Genomic DNA, 7160 nt, shown 5'->3' on the forward strand with positions numbered 1-7160 from the left:
TTTAACAGACAAATTTTTGCCAGAACGTTCATATGATGAATGTCTGAGCAATGGTTTTTAATTATCTTACCAACAGAGAAAGGGTTTAACTTACGTTTATCTTTGTCTTGAATGATGATTTCATAGGGTCCCTGATTGTCATACTTGTAATACCTTTTGGTAAATATTTTTTTTTAATTCTGGAGTATTTTCTATCTGGTCAGTGGGGCTACATGGGTCATTGTCTCTTTTTCTTTTACCTTCATTATTATCTTTAGCAGTTTTTATTTAAATAATCATGGTCTATAATAATAGATTGAACCGCTTTTTGAGTTTCCTCCTCCTCGAGGGTTACCATGGCCAGACCTTCCGACATGTCGGGGTCCGGCCGGGACAGGCTTGTGTAAAGATCGTGTATGTATAGGTTAGTGATTATTGGCTATTGTGAAATTGTAACTGAAATGTAAATTAAATTGTAATGTTAGGAATAAACAGAGATGGAAGAGATTTACATACTATTAGTTACCCAATACAACAGGTTGAAAGGAATTCAAATACACTTAACGAAGGAACTTGACAACCACAGATGAAGAACACCTTTATGCACCAAAGTTCACGTACGAATGAAATAACTTTGAGGTTGGAGAAGATAAACAAAGTGAAACAGGTGACGTGTGGTGTTCATTTAAAAAATTAATATTATTTTTGTTCAGACAATAAATTATAGCTCATCGTTGAACTAGCATAATATGGGTTATGTGTAAGATATAAGATCGACGTTTGTGTTAGTGAGATTAACTTGTGGTTGCCAACTATCGTTATCCATACCTAACCTCACAGACCGTTATCCAAATATTTATATTTCTAGTATTTTAGTTTTATGTTTACATTGTAACTTTCTTCTTCCATAGTTTACTTTCGTTAACCTTCTTTCATTATTTTAGAAACATTGTTATAATCTAATCCTGTCCACCCAAATTTAACCTATAGAATAGTTTATTCCGCGCACGTTTAGGCTGGACCTGAGATGTCCGAATCAGGTCCAGCCAATCCAAGCCAAATGGCTACTAATGATTTGGAGCTTGAAAAAGCCGTGGAATCTATTATGAATCCAAATGACCCCATTAATATGGATTTAGATCACACTTATTGTAGTAATGCTAACATTGACAGTAAAGAGTTAAAACGGAAAAAGAGATCAGGCCAATGAGGAGTATAATTCTAATAAAAATGGGTTAGCTGCCAAAACTAATGCTAAAAAAAGTTTTATCAAAAGGTACTATACAGCTAAAAATAAAGGACCATATGAAATAATTATTCAACATAAAGATAAACACAAAATAAATCCATTTCAAGTGGGAAAAATAATCAAACAACACCACAATGATATAGATTTTATTACACGTGCTGGTAATAATCTATCAGTCATTTGCAAAAATTACACTGCTGCAAATAACTTAATTGATTCACATCAATTAATGAACTACAATGTTTTTGTACCCACCATCAGAATTTATTCTGTAGGAGTTGTATATGTAGAACCTGAAGTAAGCGAGGATGAAATACTAAATGAATCTGTAAGTGAACACCCTCTAATTCAAGTTCATAGAATTAAAAGAAGGGTAAACAATAATTTGGTTGATACAAACTTTGTAAAAATAACATTTGAATCAGATAATCTTCCAGATTTTATTAAACTTAATTATGTTCGTATGAAGGTTGAAACTTTTGTTATTCCTGTTAAACAGTGCTACAGATGCTTTTCATACGGACACGTGGCTAATTCACCATGTAAAAATGAAAGATTATGCAGAGATTGTGGAGACAAATTCCATTCGGAATCTGAACCTTGTTCACAACCTAAGAAATGTGTACATTGTTATGGTCCACATAGTAGTTCATCGAAGTTTTGTCCGGAGTTCAAAAGGCAGAAACTTATTAAAAACAGAATGAGCGTCAATAAGGAAGATTATTTTACTGCTAGTGCACACTATCCTATAACCTATAAAATAACAAGAGATAACCGTTTTATAAAACAATCTTATGCAGAAAAAATTAAAACAAACAATGATTCGGATTATCCAGAACTACCTGTAACTGGCAATAACAAACCATCTTACTACCATCCTAATAATAGATTTTCACCTCTGAGTAATTTAGTTGAAAATGATAATAGTGCTAGTTATAGTGCCTACACATACAGAAAACCTAAATCTAAAGTAAATACCTTCAGTTACAGTAGTAACATGAACTCCAGACAAATCCCTTCAAATAGATTTGGTAACACAAACAAGCCAAATCAAGGTACAGGTTCAGACAACATCGAAGAAACATACTCTACGCTATCAACAGACAATGAAAGTAATAGAGAGCAATTAAAAACCCTTTTGCAGGATAAAATTTACGAGTTAAGGGGTAAATGCCTTAAAATTAACCTATCAAATACTAACACAGCAAAAAAACAAATTGAAGAGATCTTTTCTTCTTACCTTATAGGCATAAATAAAGATAACACAAGCAAAGGTGAAAATGTAAGACCTCCTGAAAAACCGAACAAATTAGGTATAAATAGTAAAGGCAATAGCTTTACTAAAAATAAATAATGTCATCCTTACTTAACCTTCATCAATCTATTTTGAGATCACTGAAACTAAATTATTAAAACTAACAATATTAGCAACAATGGAAATACATAATTTAAAAGTATTTCAGTGGAATGCCAGGTCATTGAAACATAAATGGCCTGAGGTAATGCAATTCTTTTCCAATCAGGGCATTCATATTGGTGCGGTACAAGAAACTTGGCTAACCAATCATGACAAGTTGATTGACAACAATTATTATCTACTAAGACTAGACAGATTTGATGGATATGGTGGCATAGCACTAATAGTACACAAAGCCATAACTACTCAAGTAGTTAGAGAAATTAATACAGAATCTACCCAACTCCTTAGTATTACCACCACCAATTTGAAGTATCCAATTAAAATCATAAACTTGTATAGCACCAAGAAGAAAATAAACAAGGAATTTTGGTTTGAAAATTTATTTTCTGATGATAAAGGGTATACTCTAGTGTGCGGTGATTTCAATGCCCACCACCCTTTTTGGGGTTGCAATAAAGCTAACAGTAGAGGTAATGATATATACAACCATTACAATAACTCCCTATTCATACTTGCAAACTCAAATAATCCAACCACAGCTCCAGCTTTATACCATCAACAGTCTATAATAGATTTAACATTTGTTTCACCTAAGTTATACTCAACGATGCTCAGTTGGGATGTATTGCATGATCCAATGGGGAGTGATCATTTTCCAATTACAATCAGCTTTCAAATTAGTCAATTGTATTCTAACATAAATCTAAACAAGAATTATACTAGAAATGTTAAGAGAGCTAATTGGGAAGTGTATACAAACTACATAGAGCAGGTGTTAGCGGATATCCCTGACCATTCATCGGTAGATATAAATAAATTTTATAACTTAATGACGGAGGCAATAAATATGGCAACTCCTTGTGCAAGAAAGGCAAACATTGCTGAAAAGTTAGGTTTTGTTCCTAAAACTTGGTGGACTGAACAGTGTTCTCTGGCAGTTGCTCAGAGGAGGCTGTCTTTTAAAATATTTAAACAAAATATGACTGCACTTACATATAGAAATTATCAAATTGCTCAACACAAAGCTCAGGTAGTAATTCAACAAGCGAAAAAACAGGGTTGGTCTAATCTATGCAATCAGATTAGTGACAGAAAGTCATCAACCTATGCTTGGAAAATTATTAACAAACTAAGGAACAACACAATGGCCCACAATCATGAATTTGATAATAATACTGAATTGGCAGAAAAATTTATGAGTCATATTGTTCCAGATTATGTAGCTCAAGTCAATGAAATTAACTACCCCATAATCAATATTACCAGTCAAGGAAGCTTTCTTGAAGATAGTTTTAATATGAAAGAACTTCATAATGCTATTTATTCTAAGAAAAAGGATACATCCCCAGGATTAGATGGAGTCACATATAGTATGATAAAGAACCTCCCAATGAGTGCACTCTGTATTCTGCTAAATTGTTACAATAATATATGGAACTATAAAGTGGAATTACCTAAACAATGGAAAGAAATTAAAATAATAGCTATTCTTAAACCTAATAAAAATAAAGGTAATGAACAGTCATATAGGCCTATCTCATTAATCTCCTGTCTAATGAAGATCATGAATACAATGATCAAGAATAGGTTTGAGTGGCTAATTAACAAGCAAAAATTAATTCCTGAAAATCAATTTGGATTTCGGAAGAAGCGTGGCTGCTCAGATTATTTACTTACCTTAACCACAGATATACAGGTTGCTCTAATTCAAAGAGAAAATGTTATTGTTGCAGCACTTGACATTTCAGGTGCTTATGATAATGTAGCTATTCCACTCCTACTGAGAAAATTATACATGCAAGGTATACCAACAAAGTTTATACATCATTTTAGTAAATGGCTCATAGGAAGAAGTCTACATCTGATTCTTCCAAATGAAACAATTACCAGACATGCCTACAAAGGTTTGCCTCAAGGAAGTGTAATAAGTCCTCTTCTTTTTTCATTGTACGTCTCTGATTTAAAGAACATCCTACCTGAAGAAATACAGACAGTACAGTTTGCTGATGATATATCTCTTTACACTTGTCATAAGAACTATGACACAGCATTCAACAATATGCAAATTGCACTCAACAACATTGTTAAAAGCTTTGATAAACTATATCTTGAGCTTAATGCCACCAAAAGTAATATTACAGTATTTTCAAGTAAAAGAAATAATGATAATGAACAGTACGGATATTTTTATGTTAATGGTCACAAAGTAACACCTAAAAATACTATCAAACTGTTAGGTGTGACAATAGATAATAAACTGTCATTTTCAGATCATATAAATAACCTATGCAACCAATGTCAAAAAGACTTAAATATCCTTAAACTGTTAGCATGTGGAAGACAGGGATCTCATCCGGACATCATAATTAAAGTATACAGAAGTCTCATACTGGCTAAACTGGATTATTGTAGTTTTTTGTTTGGTCATGTATCTGCAAAGTTACTAAATAAACTTGAAGTTATACAAAATCAAGCCTTGAGGATAACCATGGATGCATTTAAATCTACACCTATCATAGCTTTACAAACCGAAACCTCTACATTACCATTAAGTATGAGGCGTACTGCCATTGCAGAAAGAGTCATATACAAAATAATATATGATGAAGAACATCCAGCACACTATAAAATTAATTATCTCAATCTATTAATCAGCATGTCAAGTTATTGGAAGAATAGGAAAATCCCTCTGTATATAAAAGCCATACATAAGATTGGTGAAGTGGATCATAATTACTTTGACCATAAACTTAAAATACCAAACCACTGGGATTTGGACTGTCCAATTTTATTGACTAATCCAAATGTAGTATTTAATACATTAATAGATCATGAAAGTTACAGTAAAAAGACCTGTAATGCGGCGGTAATCCATCAGGGAATAAATAGAATGTTTGTAACAAAATATAAAGATTGTTTGGCAGTTTTCACAGATGGTTCAAAATGCAATGAAAAGGTTGGAGCTGCTGTTTATATTCCATCACTACAAATAGAACACAAATTTAAGCTAAGCCAGTATATGTCGAGTTACTCTGCAGAAATATATGCAATTTATTTAGCAGTTGAGTTTGTTCTACCATTAAATGAAGTCAGCATAGTTATATGCACTGACTCTTTATCAGCCATCATGGCATTGGAAAACTGCAGTAAGGGACATAAAGAAAATGGTATTATCATGATGATTTTTAAACTGTTGGTGGAAACACAGAAAAGAATATATATTCAGTGGATACCTGGACATATAGGAATCCATTATAATGAAAGGGTGGATAAATTAGCTAAGGAAGCAGCTAATGATGGAGTGGAAACACAATACCTGCCAGTACCTATTGATGATTTTAAAGCCTTCCAGAACAAATTTTATGGTTTACAATTTACAAACCTCTTACAACAATCCTCAAAAGCTGGGTGGTTTAAACAGATACAGAGCCAATTTACAAAATACCCATGGTTTAAATCATGTAATTTTAGCAGGTGGGAAATCATTAATATCAGTAGATTGAGGCTTGGTCATGGCAATGTAAATTCATGTCTATACAGAATAAAAAAATACTTCACTCCGCTATGCCTAAACTGCACAATGGCTAAGATAGAGACAATGGAACATGTTTTGCTGGAATGTCCCAAGTACTCTTATGCCAGGCAACTTAGTTACAAGAAAGTAAATCAATCAAGATACAAAGCCAATCAACAGAATTCGAATATTATATTAATCGATTTGCTGCGAAAAGCAGACACTCAAATTTATAAAGAAATTAATGATTTTTTAAAAATAGTAAGTAGAACCATGTAAATTTGATTAGGTTGTGGAACACTTAGAATACATGCAGTGGCAGTGAAAAATATCAAAATCACTATCATATAATCCAATCAAAGAGATTTCCTTAGTTTTTCCTTCTCCTAACTAACCATAAAATTACACAGAACATGTTAGAAATTATGGTTCTAGGGTATGGATTTTACTCTACATAACCTTCATAGAAAACAAACAAAATGAAATAAACATCTGATAAGCTAATAGCAATATAGTAAATTACAAAAAAGAAGAAAAAAAAACACATGAATTGGAAAATGCAAAGACTAACTAATTGTTCATAGCTTGGCCGGCAACCACAAGGTTCATATGTAAAAAGTGAATACGGCAAATAACTAGAAAGAAGACATAACATATAAGACATAATCTTATAAGTGTACTACGTGGCCGCATTATAAGATTATAAAGGCCAGCCAACAGGCAAAAAGAAAAAAAAAAAAAAAAAAAAAAAAAAAAAACCAGTAAGGCTCGCTTCACACTACAACGACAGGTCGTTTACACGACATATTGTCGTCAACGACACAAAAATTAAACCAGTTCACATTAGGCCGACTGTCACCCGACACGACATTCTTGGCAGTAAGGTTATCGCAGTGCCCTTTAGTTTCTCTAGCGCTTCTCAGTTTAGTTAGAATCATGGATCGGAAAAGTTGATGTGTTTTTTGTTTTATTTTTTTGTTTTTGTAAATTAAACAATA

Source organism: Homalodisca vitripennis, chromosome 2, assembly GCF_021130785.1.
Source record: "Homalodisca vitripennis isolate AUS2020 chromosome 2, UT_GWSS_2.1, whole genome shotgun sequence".
NCBI classification, from domain to species: Eukaryota; Metazoa; Arthropoda; class Insecta; order Hemiptera; family Cicadellidae; genus Homalodisca; species Homalodisca vitripennis.